The sequence below is a fragment of the Muscardinus avellanarius genome, assembly GCF_963383645.1.
Source record: "Muscardinus avellanarius genome assembly, chromosome: 1".
Taxonomy (NCBI): Eukaryota; Metazoa; Chordata; class Mammalia; order Rodentia; family Gliridae; genus Muscardinus; species Muscardinus avellanarius.
The window spans coordinates 97,329,054-97,346,662 of NC_137786.1; the positions used below are offsets into that span (position 1 = coordinate 97,329,054).

Here is a 17,609-nt window from a genome sequence, read left to right on the forward strand (position 1 = left end):
AACAAGTACAGCAATAACTAGCACTTAATTATAAATTAACCATTATTAACAGTGATGATTATGGCCTCCAAAAATACGGATTCCAGGTATCATGGGGTTTCAAACCTATGGAATTTGGGGATCCTCTTATGAGTAAAACAAAAAAAATTATAAACATAAAATCAGAGATATAAGTAGGTGACTCTCTGTACTCTGAAAACTTTAGACAAATGCTTTATTAATCTATTAAGTCCCAAGTTTTAAATTCTGAGAACCTAATAATTATTTCAAAGTAACCATAATGGTATATTTATTGTTCAATTTCTGCTCAAGTTCAGCCTTGGAAATTTAATAAGGACCTGTCCCAAATCTTAAAAAGAAAAAGGCTTGTGGTAGCATACTTGCCTACCATGTATGAAATCTTAGATTCAATCCCAAGTACAACCATACAAAAATACTGATGCACAGGAAAAATGGTTGAATTAACTTGAAAGTGAATTTTTATTCAATTTAAAGGTTTGTGTTGGTATTGTTCTTGTTTGTTTGTATAGGGAATAATGACAAATTCTCTCAGTAGGATCACGCTTGAGACATTTGAGGAAATCGCTAGAGAAAACAGTTTTCTCAGTTCAACAAATTATTATATGCTTGGTTGATTTCTAGGAAGTTGACTCACAAAACCATAATCCTTAATCCTCTTTTGTATTTCCAATGTTATTTTCTTGATTCAGCTCCTTGTCATCTCTCACCTAAACAATCAAAATAATGTATCCAGTTTCCCTCAGAAAAGTGTCTTCTACTATACACCCTTCTTCACATATTCTCCAGATCTATTTTTGAAAATACAAATCTGATTATGTCTCTTAGATTAATATCTTAATATAATCATGTTTCTTCCTAGGTCATACAAGTTTGTCATCAGAAAGATCTCCAAATTCCTTTATATGGCACACAAAAGCTCGAAAACTCTTCGATATGACAAAATTTGTCCCCATTCCCCAAATAGACTATCAGATTTCTCTTCTATGTCTCCACTTTTTTTATGCTCTCTGAAAACACTATGACTTATTCTTTTTTATTCTCTCTCTCTCTCTCTCTCTCTCTCTCTCTCTCTCTCTCTCTCTCTCTCTCTCTTTGGTGGTACTGGGGTTCCTGGAAACCCTTCTACCTCCAGGCTACACTCCCAGACCTATTTTATATATATTTTTTGGCAACAGGGTCTCTTAAGCCAGTGAGGCTGGCTTCGAACCAGCACAGTCCTCCTGTTCTGCCTCCCAAGCACGGGGATTACAAGCGTGCACCACCACGCCTGCCTGACTTATTCTTCAAAACTCAAATTTTGCTTCTTCTGAATGCTTCACCACTTCTCAAAATGAATTCATCATTTTGAAATGAATTCTCTCTGTGCTCCCATGGCCCTTTCATAGGAGGTTATGTTGTGTTACATTTGTTTATATATGAGTAGTGGTGGTGGTGGTGGTGGTGGTGGCGGCAGCGATGGTGTGTGTGTGTGTGTGTGTGTGTGTGTGTTCATGTTTGAGCTGCTGCTTCTTGTTCTTGTTCTTCTTGTTCTTGTTCTTCTTGTTCTTGTTCTTCTTGTTCTTCTTGTTCTTCTTGTTCTTGTTCTTCTTCTTCTTCTTCTTCTTCTTCTTCTTCTTCTTCTTCTTCTTCTTCTTCTTCTCCTCCTCCTCCTCCTCCTCCTCCTCCTCCTCCTCCTCCTCCTCCTTCTTCTCCTTCTCCTTCTTCTTCTTTTTACAGTACTAGGTATGGAACCCAGGGGCATTCTACCTTCGAGTTACAACCCCAGCCCTATTTTTTATTCTTTATTTTGAAACAGGGTCTCACTGAGTTGCAAATGACCTCACTAAATAGTTGAGGGTGGCCACAAACCACAATCCTCCTGTCTCAGCCTCCCAAAAGCTGGGATTACAAGTGTGCACCACCACACCCAGCTAAGTTTGAACTTCTTAAAGGAGGAGCACTGCCTTTCATTTTTTTTTTTATTAGCCCTAAGACCTAGAATGTGCCTGGCTTATTATCTGGCTCTTGGTAGATATTTGTGGTGTGGCTGAATGAGTTTTAGGCTAGTAGGTTAAATTTAGAAAATCTTAACAAAAATAATACAGCAGAACTGGCTAGAAAAAAAAATCCCATGAGCCTGTTAGTTCATTTTCTTCCCTATGGTTTGTTGAATCAGAAATCAGACATGCATGATTGTATGATAGAAAATCCAAAGCTGGGCATGGTGGCACATGCTTGTAATTCTAGTATCTGAGAGGTTGAAACAGGAGGATCAGGGTTTATGGACAGCCTCAGCTATTTAGGGAGTCCTTCTGCAACTTAGTGAGACCTTGTTTCAAAAATAATAAAGAATGTAAAATGAAGCTGGGGGTGTATCTCAGAGGTAGAATGCCCCAGGGTTCCATCCCCAGTACTAAAAAAAACAAACAAAAAAGAATATCCAGGTATAAAAGTCAGCTCCATCACAAAAATACAGCTTACAAAATGTCCAAAAACCTCACAGTAATCAGTCAGAGATTTATTTCTTGTTGCAAGACTTTGGGGCTGCATAGTATATTATTTACCATTGAATTACTTATGGTCATTACTTTAAGCCTTTGGGTATTATTTCCTTTTTATAAAAGATTAAAATTATTCTGATGATACAACTTAGTATCATCAGAATATATATTAAAATAATATCTTAGAATGAGATAGAATTTAAAATAATAAAGAATTTAAGAACTATGCTATAAAGAATAAAACTTTGTGGAATGTACCTAATACATGCTTCTTAAATCATTAATGGGTTATCTTCATTCTGAATATGCAGCCAGTAGTAAACTCATCTAAATTGGTATTTTTTTATTTTAAAAAGTTTTTATTCACTTTGATCAGGGAAAAGTACAATCTCAATGTCAAATTGTCACCTAATCATAAAACTTGAATTTACAGGATTCACTACTCTACTGAACCTATTGACAACACAATTTGAAATGATTTCCCTTCAATTTCCTAAGGTTGCAATTTTGAAAGAATAAACAAGTCTCTTGCAATAGGAAAGGCTGGTACTTTGCCATAGCAAAACAAGGGCTGGGCAGTAGGACTTGGTATCCCGTTAAATACAAATATCCTTGGAAAAAAAGTTGTAGGCATTAAATAAAGAACATATATTTAAAAATTCCAAGGGGAAGATATCAGCGTTAAAAGCTTACACTGTGTATGAGCTCAACTACTCTGCATGTGAACACATATGCCAACCTTAGCAGCTACCAGAATTATGGAAACAAAGTAACCAAAATCCAACTACACTGAATCTAAAATCCAAAGCTTACTGAATTACAGTAAGTCTTTAAAAACCTAAAAATCTTTTCAAATGTGCCAGGAAGATCCACTGTAATGAATCACACTTTGACCAACATTAACCTAACTGTTCCTTCCTGTCTCAATATGGAAACGCTTTACTACCCAGCTCATGCACTAACTGCCCTAAAAGTGAAATTCAATAGCATGACTTCCTAAGAACTCACATGTTAACTCTTAACATAGCTTCCTAAGAATGCCAGTAGAAACACTTTGCTCAGTCTAACAGTGGCCATGACATGTTAACAGTATACAACTACTTCATGTCACCATTGACCAAATCTTTCCTTATAGCTACTTTCAGTGGCAATGAAACCATAAGATCCTACCAGTTTTTACAATGTTTTTCCTTGTGCGTATCTAAAATTTTTTTAAAAAAAATTAAAGTCACTGGCATTATGACTAGCCAGTCTTTACAATACACCATTTATAAAAACTTTTAAAGTCAAATTAATCGTGAAACTTCACATGCCTTGCTAGAGGCAGGAACAAAGAACTATTAAACAAGCCTCAGGGCTTATAATGCTAAGCAAGCACTCTACCACTGAGTTAACATACCCAGCTCAAGCACTTTTGTTAAAAATACAATCTATAAACATAGTCTACTAGAAAGCTTCCACTAATCATACTACTATGACTTAGTTTTTGAGACAAAAACTCCAGATATCCAGAGGGAAAAGAAAATCATTCAAAGGTGTGACAGAAGCCTGAGTTAACAGAGAAATGAATCCTTAAGAGCATAGAGCACAGAGCACACCAGAAAATGGGGAACAGGGTAGTACTGTGGCTGTCTATTTATAAAAGACCACAGTTTCTCCCTATAGACAAATATTCCCTACAAAAAAAAAAAACCCTTAATTATTGCTTATTTAAAATTACATTTTTTTTTTTTAAGCCGGGCATGGTGGCGCACACTTGTAATCCCCGCGCTTGGGAGGCGGAGACAGGAGGATCGCGCCGGTTCGGAGCCAGCCTCCCTGGCTTTAGAGACCCTGTTTCCACATAAAAAACAACAACAACAAAAAAGTTAAAAAATAGGTCTGGGAATATATCCCGGAGGTAGAAGGGCTTCCAGGAACCCCAGTACCACCAAAAAAAAAAAAAAAAAGACATTTTATTTTTTTACATAGCTATGTTATACCTGATACAGAAAAACAATCACATAAGGAAGCATTTATTTGAGGTTTAGCATGAAATCATACAAATAAAATTTGTATAAACACAAATCCACATTGAGTCATAACACAGACAGCAAAGGACAAAAGTAAAAGCAGAAAACTAAATGGCAGCTATATACAGTTGGACGGTTGTGACTTGTACACTAGAAAGTCTTTTACAAAATCATCATCTTAGATCAACAGAAGCCCAGTCTTCAGTGTCATCCTGCAAGCTGGTTTTCTTTAGCATCTCCTGTTTTCTCCAATGTCCTCCTTTAGTATGGCTGGTAATTATTTTGGTGATTGCCACCCCCTCGAGATGCTTTGCGTAAGTGCTTTGTTGACCTCGGCCTCGACCCTTAGTGCCACCTCTTGCATCAGCCGCAGCACCTCTTCCTCCTTTTTGTTGTTGCTGTTGTTGCCTATATACCTCTTTGGGTCGTGCAACTTTGATTTCACACTTCCCAGAACCAATTTGATGGTATCTGCTTTCTAACAATTTCTTTACTGGCTCTTCATCTGTATATGTGATAAAGCAAAACCTTCTTTTTTCATTTGTTTTTGTATCCATGGGAAGTTCAATATTTTCAATCTCTCCAAAGGCTCCAAAATATTCTTTAATTTGCTCTTCAAGATGTATCCGGGCTTAATCCACCCACAAATACCTTTTTAGGGGGCTCTTTCCCTTTTAAAGCTTTGGCCCTGTGGGGGTCTATCAATTTGCCATCCAGTTTATGTTCTTTCAGTTCCAAAACCTTATCAACACTAGCAGCATCTTTGAAAAGCACAAAACCAAATCCTCTTGATCTTCCAGTGACTGGATCTGTTTTAATGGTGCAGTCTACAACTTCCCCAAATCGAGACAAATATTCAGTCAGATCTTTCTTGCTTGTATCCCAGCTCAAGCCTCCAATAAACATTTTACCGTCATCCTGCCGGTCCTTGCTCACGTCGATCTTGGATCCCTCTGCGAACTCTTCTATGCTGCTGTACTTGTTGGTATCCTCCACGGTGGCGGAGCTGTCTGCAGGGTGTGCTGGCGTGCAGTCCGGGTCCAGGCAGCAGCGGCGGTGGAGCGTTGTATGGAGCTGGATATAAAATGGCGGCGGAAGAGATCCGGGCGCAGCCTGCGCCCTCCCTTTATAGCCGGCTAAATTGGTATTTATAAAGGGTGGAGAAATGATGATGTTTCAGATACTGCTCAGGGATGCAAGTATGAATCTCAGTGAGAAGTAAAAACAAATGTAAATTTTAAAAATTCCAAAGAAGATGCTCATATATAACTTCTACTTCTCAGTCACCCCCCCCCACACACAAATTCAATGGGGTCATCAAATCCAGAATAATTGTTTAGAAAGAAGAAATCTTTATACGTCCATCAAATGGTTAAACTATGCAAAGAAAGCATTTTATTGTTCAAAAGAATTCCCTTGTATAGTTTCTAGACCACAAATACTGTCTGAGACATTTGTTTTCATGGACATGGTATTCCACAACCTATACATTTTAGGAGTGTTTAAACAAATTCTCAATCACACATATATGAAATAATCTAACATGGTTGTCAGGTTCCTATGTTTCCCATCCATTGGATGCATATCTTTAGCATCTAAGTTGCAAAACAACTCAAACATTATAGAGAGAAACACGTTCTAAGGAGAAGCCTATTGGGCTGAAGATTACACACAGTAAGTAGTCTGTCACCATAAAATTAAATGATTCTTCCCATGACTTCTTGACATGGAGAAATATTGGGCCTGGCTTGGGACTTCTGTAATGATTGAGGACTAAATGCAATATCACCTCTGCTTTTGATGGAGACTGCCATGCACAGGGAGGGCTTTGGATGAGACAGTGACAACATATGAGGCTGAATTAAAACAAAATTAAAGCAATACATTTAAGACTAACACTCACTATTCTTTTTGTCACCACCTCGACTATTTTTCAGAGTTTGGGGACATTTAGTGTGAAGGCAGGAAAATCACCCTGCTGCTTCCTCATTCTACTTCTCTTCCTTAAGACAATTTTCAGTGGAAGAACCACATTCTTTCCTTGTCCAATTCATTTTCATCAACACCTTTTAGAATCCAAGACAAAAGGCAAATAACATTCTTTTCTGTGGATATAAATTAATCTAAAAAGAAGCTATCACCCAACCAATAGTTTTCCTGGTGACCATAAGCAAATCTTGGCTTCTGTTTAGCTTTGAGACTCTTTCAGCCTTAGAAAAGCCCACAAATAATCTTAGCTTCTCCTGCCTTTCGAGATGGTATTTTTCTTTAGGAGTTTCTGTTAGCCAGTTATTACTTTAGAATACTGCAACATCCCAAAACGCTAATGCCCCTTTTGTTTTTATAAGGCTTCTTAAAGTGGTCTAGGGATCCATAAGCCCATTTAATTCTTCACTTAATGCTAAAATTACCAGCATCATTGGTTATGGTAGCTCTTGCATTACTGATTATGTAGTATTTAAATGTTTTCTTGTTAACTTTGTCTCTAGACAAAACTGAGTTGAAAACTTTTGAATTAAAGAACATATATTCAGCTGGGTGTGGTGGCGCACTTTTGTAATCCCCGCACTTGGGAGGCAGAGACAGGAGGATCCAGTAGATTTGAAGCCAGCTTCCAGCCTCGCTGGCTTAACAGACCCTGTTTCCAAATAAAAATATAAAAAATAGGTCTGGGAGTGTAGCCCAGAGGTACATCCCCAGTACCACCAAAAAAAAAAAAAGAACATATATTTATCTTGTAACCAGAGAAACTACAATGGTACCTAGAGGAAAATATAATGATCATTTGTTAACTATTTTACACAAGTAACACATTTGTTAACTAACATGACCCAGTGCTTTTATTTAGCAGTTGTCTTCATGTCCTCTGTGTGAATTCATTTTTTCCTTCTCTGTGCATGAGGTGGACAAATAAGAAAATAAAGAGATGACATCAGCTGGGAACAGTGGTTCAGGCCTGTAATCCTAGTACTTAGGTAACTGAAATAGGAGGATTGCAAGTTCAAGGGCAGCCTGGGCAATTTAGTGAAACCTTGTAGAAGGCCCCTAGGTTCAACCCCCAGTACCACACCCATGTGTACACACACAGTGATGTCATCTACTGAAGTCTTTTCTTTTTCTTTTTTTTTTTTTTGTGATGAACTTGTTTTTTATTTTTTTTTCTTTTTTTTTTCTTTTTTTTTTAATTTATTTTTTATTGGTGCAATGTATTCATACATCATAGTGGTATAAAGAAAATACTTTTGTAGACATACATGCACATCTCACCCAGTTAGCCCCTACCATGATCCCCACCCCATTCCCTCCCCATCCCTCCTTCCCACGCTTGGCTTACTGGTTGACATCTAGTATTATAACAATTTATACAATATCAACATTGATAATCTCACATAACAGTTTCATTTGTCTGGTACCAAACTTTTGATGACTTAAAGATAACATTTCAATATTTCTTTTTGCTTTCTTTCTTACCAGAGAATATTTTTTTCTTTTTTTTTTTTTAGGTGAAACTATCATACATTTATTTATTTATTTTTCAGAAAAAATCTATCCTGATATGGAATATGGACTCTAGATACCCAAAACAGTCTCAAAGGAGAACAAAGCTAGAAGATGTATGTTTTCTGATTTCAAACCATATAAAGCTACAATAATTGAAACAGTGTAGTACTGTTCTAAAGGCAGATATATAAACCATTGGAGCTAAATAAAAGCCTAGAGATAAATTCTTCCATACATTGTCAAGTTATTTTTGACAAGGTTTCCATGAACTTTTGGTGGAGGAAATACTAGTCTTTTAACTAAATATTGTTGAAAAATAATAATAAATGAAAAAGAATAAAATTGGACCCTTACCTAACACATATACAAATATTAACTCAAAATAGATAAAAGACCTAAATATAAATCTTAATACTATAAGCTTTTAGAAGAAAATCTGGGTCATAAAACCTCACAACATTGAAATTGGAAGTGATTTCTTGGATATGATTTCAATGGCACAGGCAACAAAAGAGTAAATAAACTCCCTAAAAAAAAAAAAAAATATTGTATATCCAAAGACAATGTAAACAGAGTTAAAAGTTACTGATCCTCTTCCAAGAGTTCCTCCTATGACCCATTTCTCCCTAACTCTCACATATTAGGGATAGCATCTGATTTCTTATTTTTTGTGCCTGACTAATCTCACTTAGCAAAATGTCCTCCAGTTCCATCCATTTCCCTGAAAATGATGTAATTGAGTTTTTTTTGATGGCTGAGTAAAATTCCATTGTGTACATATCCCACAGTTTTGTAATCCATTCATCTGTTGATGGACATCTTGGCTGGTTCCATAGTTTGGCTATGGTGAATTGTGCAGCTATGAACATAGATACACATGCATTAGTTTGGTAGTTTGGTTTCTTTTCTTTTGGGTAGATACCCAATGGAAGATTTGTTCCCATTCTTCTGAGGATTCTCCATACTGTTTTCCAAAGTGGTTGCACTAATTTGCAATCCCACCAACAATGTCTTAGAGTTCCCACTTCTCCACATCCTCGCCAGCATCTGTTGTTGTTTGTGTTTTGAATGATGGCCATTCTAGTTGGAGTTAGGTGATATCTCAGGGTGGTTTTGATTTGCATCTCTCTGATTGCCAGTGATGTTGAGCATTTTTTCATGCATTTATTGGCCATTTGAATTTCTTCTTTTGTGAAGTGTCTATTTAGTTCATTTGCCCATTTTGTTATTGGATGCTTTGTTTTCTTAGTGTTGAGTTTCTTGAGTTCTCTGTATATTCTAGATATTAGTCCTCTATCAGTGGTGTAGGTGGCAAAAATCTTCTCCCATTCTGTTGGCTCTCGATTGAGGTTCTTGATAGTTTCCTTTGCTGAACAGAAGCTCTTCAGTTTCATGCAATCCCATGTATTGATTCTCCTTTTAATTTGTTGTGCCTTTGGGGTCTTGTTGAGGAAATGTTTGTCTGTGCCTATGTGTTGTAGTGTTGGACCTATGCCCTCTTCAAGGAGCTTCAAGGTCTCTGGTTTAATTTCCAAGTCTTTGATCCATCGTGAGTTGACTTTTGTACAGGGTGAAAAAGTGGGATTAACATCCAATTTTCTGCATATGGTTAACCAGTTTTGCCAACACCATTTGTTGAAGAGGCTATCTTTTTTCCAGTGTATGTTTTTGGCCCCTTTGTCAAAAATCAATTGGCTGAAAGTGTGTGGACTTGTTTCTGGGTCTTCTATTCTGCTCCATTGGTCTATATATCTGTTCTTTTGCCAGTACCATGCTGTTTTTATTACAATGGCTTTGTAGTATAGTTTAAAGTCAGGTATTGTGATTCCTCCTGCGTGGTTTTTGTTGCTGAGAACTACCTTGGCTATTCTGGGCTTTTTGTTATTCCAGATAAATTTAAGGACTGATTTTTCTATGTCTGTGAGGAATGATCTTGGTAGTTTAATGGGCATTGCATTAAATCTGTAGATCACTTTTGGGAGGATGGCCATTTTAATGATATTAATTCTGCCAATCCATGAACATGGAAGGTCTTTCCATCTTCTAAGATCTTCTTCGATTTCTTTTTTCAGTGTTTTATAATTTTCTTTGTAGAGATCTTTTACTTCCTTGGTCAGGTTTATTCCTAGGTATTTTATTTTTTTGTGGGAGATCCTGAGTGGAAGTGTTTTCTGAATTTCTTTTTCATTGGATTTATGGTTGGTGTACAGGAAAGCTTCTGACTTTTTAAGATTGATTTTGTATCCAGATACCTTGCTGAATTTGTTGATCAGTTCTATAAGCCTTTTGGTTGAGTTTGTTGGGTTTTCTAAATATAGTATCATGTCATCTGCAAATAGTGAAAGCTTAAGTTCTTCTTTTCCTATTTGTACTCCTTTGATTTCCTTTTCTTGCCTTATTGCTCTGGCTAAAGTCTCTAGTACTATATTGAAGAGAAGTGGTGATAGTGGACATCCTTGTCTCGTTCCAGTTTTTAGGGGAAATTCTTGAAGTTTTTCCCCATTTAATATGATGTTGGCAGTGGGCTTATTGTAGATTGCCTTAATAATGTTGAGATATGTTCCTTCTATTCCAATTCTCTGCAGTGTTTTTATCATAAATGGATGTTGAATTTTATCAAATGCTTTTTCAGCATCTATTGAGATGATCATGTGGTTTTTGTCTTTGATTCTGTTTATATGATGAATTACATGGATTGTTTTTCGTATATTGAACCAGCCTTGCATCCCTGGGATGAACCCTACCTGGTCATGGTGAATGATTTTCTTGATGTGGTTTTGAATGCGTGTTGCTAGTATTTTGTTTAATAGTTTTGCATCCAAGTTCATCAGAGATATAGGCCTGTAGTTTTCCTTCCTTGAACTGTCTTTATTCGGTTTGGGTATTAGTGTGATGTTGGCTTCATAGAATGTATTTGGGAGAGTCCTGGTTTTTTCTATTTCCCGAAATAGTTTGAGTAGTATTGGGATTAGTTCTCCTATAAAGGTTTTATAGAATTCACTTGGGAAACCATCTGGTCCTGGGCTTTTCTTTGATGGTAAGCTCTTTATTGCTATTTCAATCTCTTTGATTGTTATTGGTTGGTTTAAGTGTTCTATATCTTCTTGACTCAGTTTAGGAAGGTTGTATTTATCTAGGAAGTTGTCGATTTCCTCCAGATTTTCCATTTTGTTGGAGTATAGTTTTTCAAAGTAGTTTCTGATAATCCTCTGGATTTCTACGCTGTCAGTAGTAATGTCTCCTTTTTCATCCCTTATCTTCATAATTTGGGTTGATTCTCTCTTTTTTTTAGTTAGATTGGCTAGTGGTTTATCAATCTTGTTAATTTTTTCAAGAAACCAGCTTTTGGTTTTGTTGATTTTCTGTATTGTTTTTTTATTCTCTATTTCATTAATTTCTGCTCTAATTTTAATAATTTCCCGTCTTCTGCTGGCTTTGGGGTTCAATTGTTCCTGCTTTTCAAGGGCTTTGAGGTGTGTCATAAGGCTATTTATTTGAAGATTTTCTGTTTTTCTTATGTGAGCACTCAGTGCTATAAATTTTCCTCTTAATACTGCCTTCAAAGTGTCCCAGAGGTTTTGATATGTTGTTTCTTTATTTTCATTTGTTTCTAGAAATTTCTTGATTTCACCTCTTACATCTTCTATGACCCATTCTTCATTCAGAAGTGTGGTGTTCAGTCTCCACATGTTTATGTTGTTTCTCTGGGTCTTCTTATAGTTGATTTCTAGTTTCATTCCATTATGGTCTGAAATGACACAGGGAAGTATGTAACATTTTTTAAATTTGCTAGTGCTCATTTTGTGTCCCAGGATGTGATCTATTTTGGAGAAGGTTCCATGAGCCGCTGAGAAAAATGTAAACTCTGCTGTAGTTGGGTGAAATATTCTATATGTGTCCAAGAGGTCCATTTGGTTAATGGTGTTCTTTAGTTCTGAGACATCTTTACTGACCCTTTGTCTGGAAGATCGGTCTAGTATTGTGAGTGGTGTGTTGAAGTCTCCCAGTATTATTGTGTTGGGATTTATGTGTGGCTTCATATCACAAAGAGTTTGATTTATGAAAGTAGCTGCCCCTATGTTTGGGGCATAGATGTTGATTATTGTTATTTCCTCTTGCTGGACTATTCCTTTTACCAGTAAAATGTGACCTTCTTTGTCTCTTCTAATAAGTTTGGGTTTGAAGTCTAACTTGTCTGATATCATAGTTGCTACTCCTGCTTGTCTTCGAGTACCATTAGCATGGATTACCTTGCTCCAGCCCTTTACCTTGAGTTTGTTCCTATCTTTACTTGTGAGGTGTGTTTCTTGTAAGCAGCAGATGGATGGATTCTGGCTTTTAATCCATTTTGCCACTTTATGTCTTTTTATTGGGGAGTTGAGGCCGTTTACATTCAGTGTGATTATAGAGAGATAATTTTTAATTCCCAACATGTTAAGATCTTATTTCTGTTTGAGATACTGTTTATTCTTCTTTGCTTAGTTGTCTGCTGGATGGGAATTCTTGTTTCTTTGGTTCTGGCGTGAATTACCCATTTCCTCTTTGCAGTTAATCTCCTTGAGTATTTTCTCTAGCGCTGGTTTTGAAGACATAAATTCCTTCAGTTGCTGTTTGTCATGGAAGCTTCTTATTTCCCCATCTAATTTGATGGATAGTTTTGCTGGGTAGGAAATTTTTGGCTGGAAGTTGTTTTCTTTCAGAGTTTGGAATATGTTACTCCAAGCCCTTCTGGCTTTCATAACTTGGTTTGGGAAGTCTGGAGTGATTCTAATTGGTTTGCCTCTGTATGTCACATGGCCTTTTGTTTTTGTTGCCTTTAAGATTCTCTCCTTGGCTTCCACATTAGTCATTTTGACAATTATGTGGCGTGGGGATCCTCTTCTCTGATCCTGTCTAAAGGGAGTTCTATAAGTTTCCTGGACCTGTGTATCGACCTCTTGCTCTATGTTTGGAAAATTTTCTGCTATTACTTCCCTGAAGAGATTGTTGATCCCTTTGGTTTCACCTTCTTTTCCCTCCTCTATTCCAATTATTCTTAGGTTAGCTCTCTTGAAATGGGCCCATATTTCTTCAATGTCAGATTCCTGCTGTCGGGTTTTTTTTTCTAAATTAGAAACTATGCGTTCATTTATAGAATGATCATCTTCAAGAAGTGAGATTCTATTCTCCATGTGGTCTAATCTGTTGTTTATACTTTGAATTGAGGCCTTTACTTCATTAATTGCATCCTTTATCTCTTTTTGACTCTCTCTAAATTCTTTTCGAAAGTCCTCTATTATTTCTAAAGTTATTTTCCTAATTTGATCTTCTAGAGATCTTTGGGTTTCTGTGTTATCAGATTCTGATGTTGTGGTGTTGTTGGCATTCACTGCTCCATTGTTATTTCTCTTTCCCATGATTTTGGAAGTTTGTGCCTTCTCTGGGTTCTTCCCTGAGTCACTACAAGTTCACTTAAGATGCTCTGGATCTCTAGTCTATGGTATCTCAGTCACCACTACTCCTTTACTGTGTTGTATCACAAAGTCTCAGACCCAGGGAGTCAATCAAGGCTGCTTAGACCGTGGGGGGTGCCAAGTTGGGCGTTCTCCAGTGGGGAGTTGTGACTATGGTATGATATCTCTGCCACTGCCACTCCCCCACTGGGCTGCACTGCTAAAATCTCCGACCCAGGGAGACTATCTGCGCAAGTCCCTGGGAGTGCAGTACTGGGATTTCTCCCCTACGGGCCGCAATTTGACTCACGGTTGTTGAGTGCGCTGATGGAGCTGTAGTGAACTCGGTGGATTCGCTGCTGCTGCCACTGGCAATATGGCACCACTGCCACACCCTCGGCCGTGATGCGGCGTATTTCTTCTCTGGTTTTGATCTCTGCTCTGAGTCCTTGCCAGTTGTGCTGCGCCCAGCCCTTGGGAGCTTTAGATGTTCCCTGCACCAACAAAACTGCTGACTGCCGCCCGGCTGTTCAGCACCTGCTCACCTCGGCTCGCTGTCCACCCCTCCTCTCAGGCGACTGGTGGCTGGTTGAGTGGGTTGGTCTAGGGCCGTCCGGTGAACTCGCCGCTGCCGCCAGCAGTAAGACGCTGCTTCTGCATCCTAGGCCGCGAGGCCAGAGTACCTCCTCTCTGGATTTGAGCTCTGTTTTGAGTCTCCCTCCTCTCTGGAGCCTGGTGTTGCTAGGGGAGATGTAGGCCGCGCCGCTCCGGCCGCTCTGCGCCGCGGCTCTGGCTGCTCCGCACCACGGTTCTGGCCGCTCCGGTTGCTCCGGCCGCTCTGCACCGCGGCTCTGGCTGCTCTGCACCGTGGGTCTGGCCACTCCGGCCGCTCCGGCCGTTCCGCGACGCGGCTCTGGCTGCTCCGGCTGTTCTGGCCGCTCTGCTCCGGCTGCTCTGGCAGCTCCGCTCAGCTGTTCTGGGCACTCTGCTCCGGCTGCTCCGGCCGCTCCACTCCGCGGCTCCGGCCACTTCGCGCCGCCGCTCCAGCCATTCCGCGCTGCAGCTCTGACTGCTCCGGCTGTTCTGGCCGCTCCGCTCGGCTGCTCTGGCCGCTCTGCTCAGCTGCTCGGAACCGCGACTCCAGCTGCTCTGTACCGCGGGTCTGGCCACTCTGGCCGCTCCGGCCGTTCTGCACCGCGGCTCTGGCTGCTCCGGCTGCTCAGGCCGCTCCGCTCAGCGGCTCCCCCCAATCCGCGCTGCGGCTCTGGCCGCTCCTGCTGCTCCGGCCGCTCCGCGCCGCGCGGGCCTGAAGTCTTTTCTTTAAAAAAAACAAATTCAACTATTCCCTCCCTGGGTTAATTCTACTGATTTTATTTTATGCCATGATTAGCTACAGTGCCCTATAGAATATAGGGGAAGAATATAAAAGCAGTTTGACCTTTGCTCATTTTCTTAATTATCTCAGTTTAGACAATGTTAGAAGTAACCGAGAGACCTTGCCTGAGCCACATATGAGTTACAGGGAAAAAACAATCTGTTTATTATAGGCTTTAGGAAGCAGCTAAGTATCTGCTACTACATGGGCTTGTTCTTCCCTGGCAGATCCTGATGAAAAAAATTCCTTGAAAGAATCATATAACACTGTACTTTCCATTATGAATTTGGTGCTAAGATTAGAACTTTGAGATTCTTAGGAGAAATTCCTGGTAATTTAATGTTAGCATTCCATATCTTGAAAAACACATGCATTACCAGGTCTAAGTTTGAAAAATGAAAGTAAGATATGCATTACCAAGTTGCTCTGGTGATTCTCATGTACACCAAAGAATGAAACTCTCTGGAGTAAGAAAACATATCTGTGCTGGACACTCAATTGGATCTTCTTAAACCCTCCAATAATTTATCATTTGTCGATACTTTGGGTGTCTCACTCATTTTTCACCCCATACTACATTTTTATGAAATGAAAATTTTGCATTTTAAATGATTACTTTCCCTGTGGAATGACAAACTGTTGCAACATTGGGGGCAGGCTGTTTTGCCCCAGAGTGCAGAAAAGTATACCTGATATGGCACTATAACATTTGTCCAGAGATGACAGTAAATTTGACTAAATATCACGACTATTGCTACTGAGACAGGGACACATTCAGGAGCTGCTGAGTGAGATAAAAAGAACTTCTTGATGGGTTAGAAATAGAGGATGAGTGAGAGAGCTTCAAGAATGACTATTAGATTTCTGGCTTACATTTTGTCTGCATAGAAATAAGGAATCATCAAAACATGGATGTGCTGTGGTAAGATCCTGTTTTGTAAAGATATATTATGTAGTATGGGATGTGAGTATTCTGACATATTGTGGACATTTGGTACAAAAAGATATTTTGAATGTTATCTTATTAGTTCCAGAGAAAAATGCTGAGGCTGAACTAAACAAAGGTAAAAGAAAGAAAAATAAAATGAGAAGTTGAACTAGTATAACTTGCTGATAAATTGTTTATGTAATATGAAAAGAAAAGGAAGTCAATGGTGATTTCAACGTTTCTGTCTTAAGCCACATAATATTCATTATGATAGTAAACTGAGGAAGAGGAGCAAGTCTAAGAAAGGTAATTAAATCTTGAACATATTGAACTTAAGAGTGGTATCCAGGAAATGATTATACATAGTTAAAAAAGAATAGAAACTAGGAGAATATTAGAGACTGGAGTTTGAAACTTAAGCAAAAGCCACTAACATAATATAAGCATTAATGTAGATAATATTATAGATGGTTTATAGAAAGAAATCTACATTATTAAGTCAACTAAAACTAAACGGCAAAGTTCTATAAAACCAGACCCAAAGGTAGGTGTTAGTTGATAATATGAAAAACCAGGCTACAGACCTATATTCATAGAAGATACATTTCTGTGATGGAGACTGGTGCATTATTCAAACAGTTCATTAATAAAGCATAATTATGAAATGGTCAGGTTTTTTTTTTTTTTTTTTCGGTACCGGGGATGGAACCCAAGGGCATTCTAACTCAGAGTTACAACCCAGCCTTAGTTCTTATTCTTTATTTTGAAACAGGGTCTCACTGAGTTGCAAAGAGCCTCACTAAGGCTGTCCATAAACCACGATCCTCCTGTTTCAGCCTCCCAAATGCTCACCACGCCTGGAATTATAGAGGATAAAAATGGAGTTCCCATTATGCAGATACTTGATCTTGAGTGGAGAATTTTTAAGGTTTGCACTGAAGAAGTGACTCCATCTGAGATTTTTAAAAATGTTTTTTGATCTCTTTACACTGCTATAAAAAGACCTACTGACTTTATAAATCTTGTAGCTTACAGAATATAATAGACCTGGGGGCTTACCAAGCTTATTTCTCACAGTTCTGGAGTTTGGGAAGTCTGAAGTGCCAGCAAGTTTGTTATCTAGTGAAAGCCACTTCCTGGTTCAGAGACAACTGTCCTCTAGTTTTATCTTATTTAATAGAAGGAATGAAGAAACCCTCCAGGTTCCAGGTTTAAGATCACTAATATTATCCAGGACTAATCACCTTCCAAAGTCCTCTCACTTCCTACTACGATTGTAGTAGATGTTAGGATTTCAGCATATGAACTATGTAGACACATATATATTCTATATAACAACAAATGAGTGCTTGTTAGGCAAAGAGAATGTATGGGTAAAAGAGGAATTCCAGATAGAGAACAAAAGTCTTTTGGAGGCTATTTGGCTTAAACACACAAAGCAATGTGACAGTGGGGAGGAGTTGGAGTTGGAGAAGCAGACAGAAACAAGCCATGTGAGGCCTCATGGATCATAAGGAAGATGTAGCATCCCATCAAGAAAACAAGAGGTGGCTCCCAAAGCAGTAGCAGTGTGTGTGTGTGTGTGTGTGTGTGTGTGTGTGTGTGTGTTTAAAAGTTCTATATTTCTATAATAGACAAAATAGAATAGAAGGGGTCAGGTATGCATGGGAGGAGACTAGTTAGTAGTTTTCCAAGCAACAGATAATGATACTTTTAAATAGAATGATTGCAGAAGGTAAAGACAAAAGTGGATAATAAGAATAAAGAGAGAGTTGTTTTAAGACATAAACGTAACAGAGAGACTATTAGAGAAGAGGAAGAATATCAGAGGAGAGGAATTAAGAAAGGATAATGTGGTGC

At 38.5% G+C, this 17,609-nt stretch overlaps 1 pseudogene across 1 annotated transcript in view; it reads right to left on the reverse strand.

Moving 5' to 3' along the window:
- Positions 1-4,774: 4,774 nt before the first annotated feature.
- The window catches only part of LOC308272727 (heterogeneous nuclear ribonucleoprotein D-like), a 99,066-nt pseudogene continuing 86,231 nt past the window's right edge, over positions 4,775-17,609 (reverse strand). Inside the window, exon 3 of the transcript in view lies at positions 4,775-5,649. The product of the transcript in view is annotated as a heterogeneous nuclear ribonucleoprotein D-like (transcript). The remainder of the gene's footprint in view (positions 5,650-17,609) is intronic.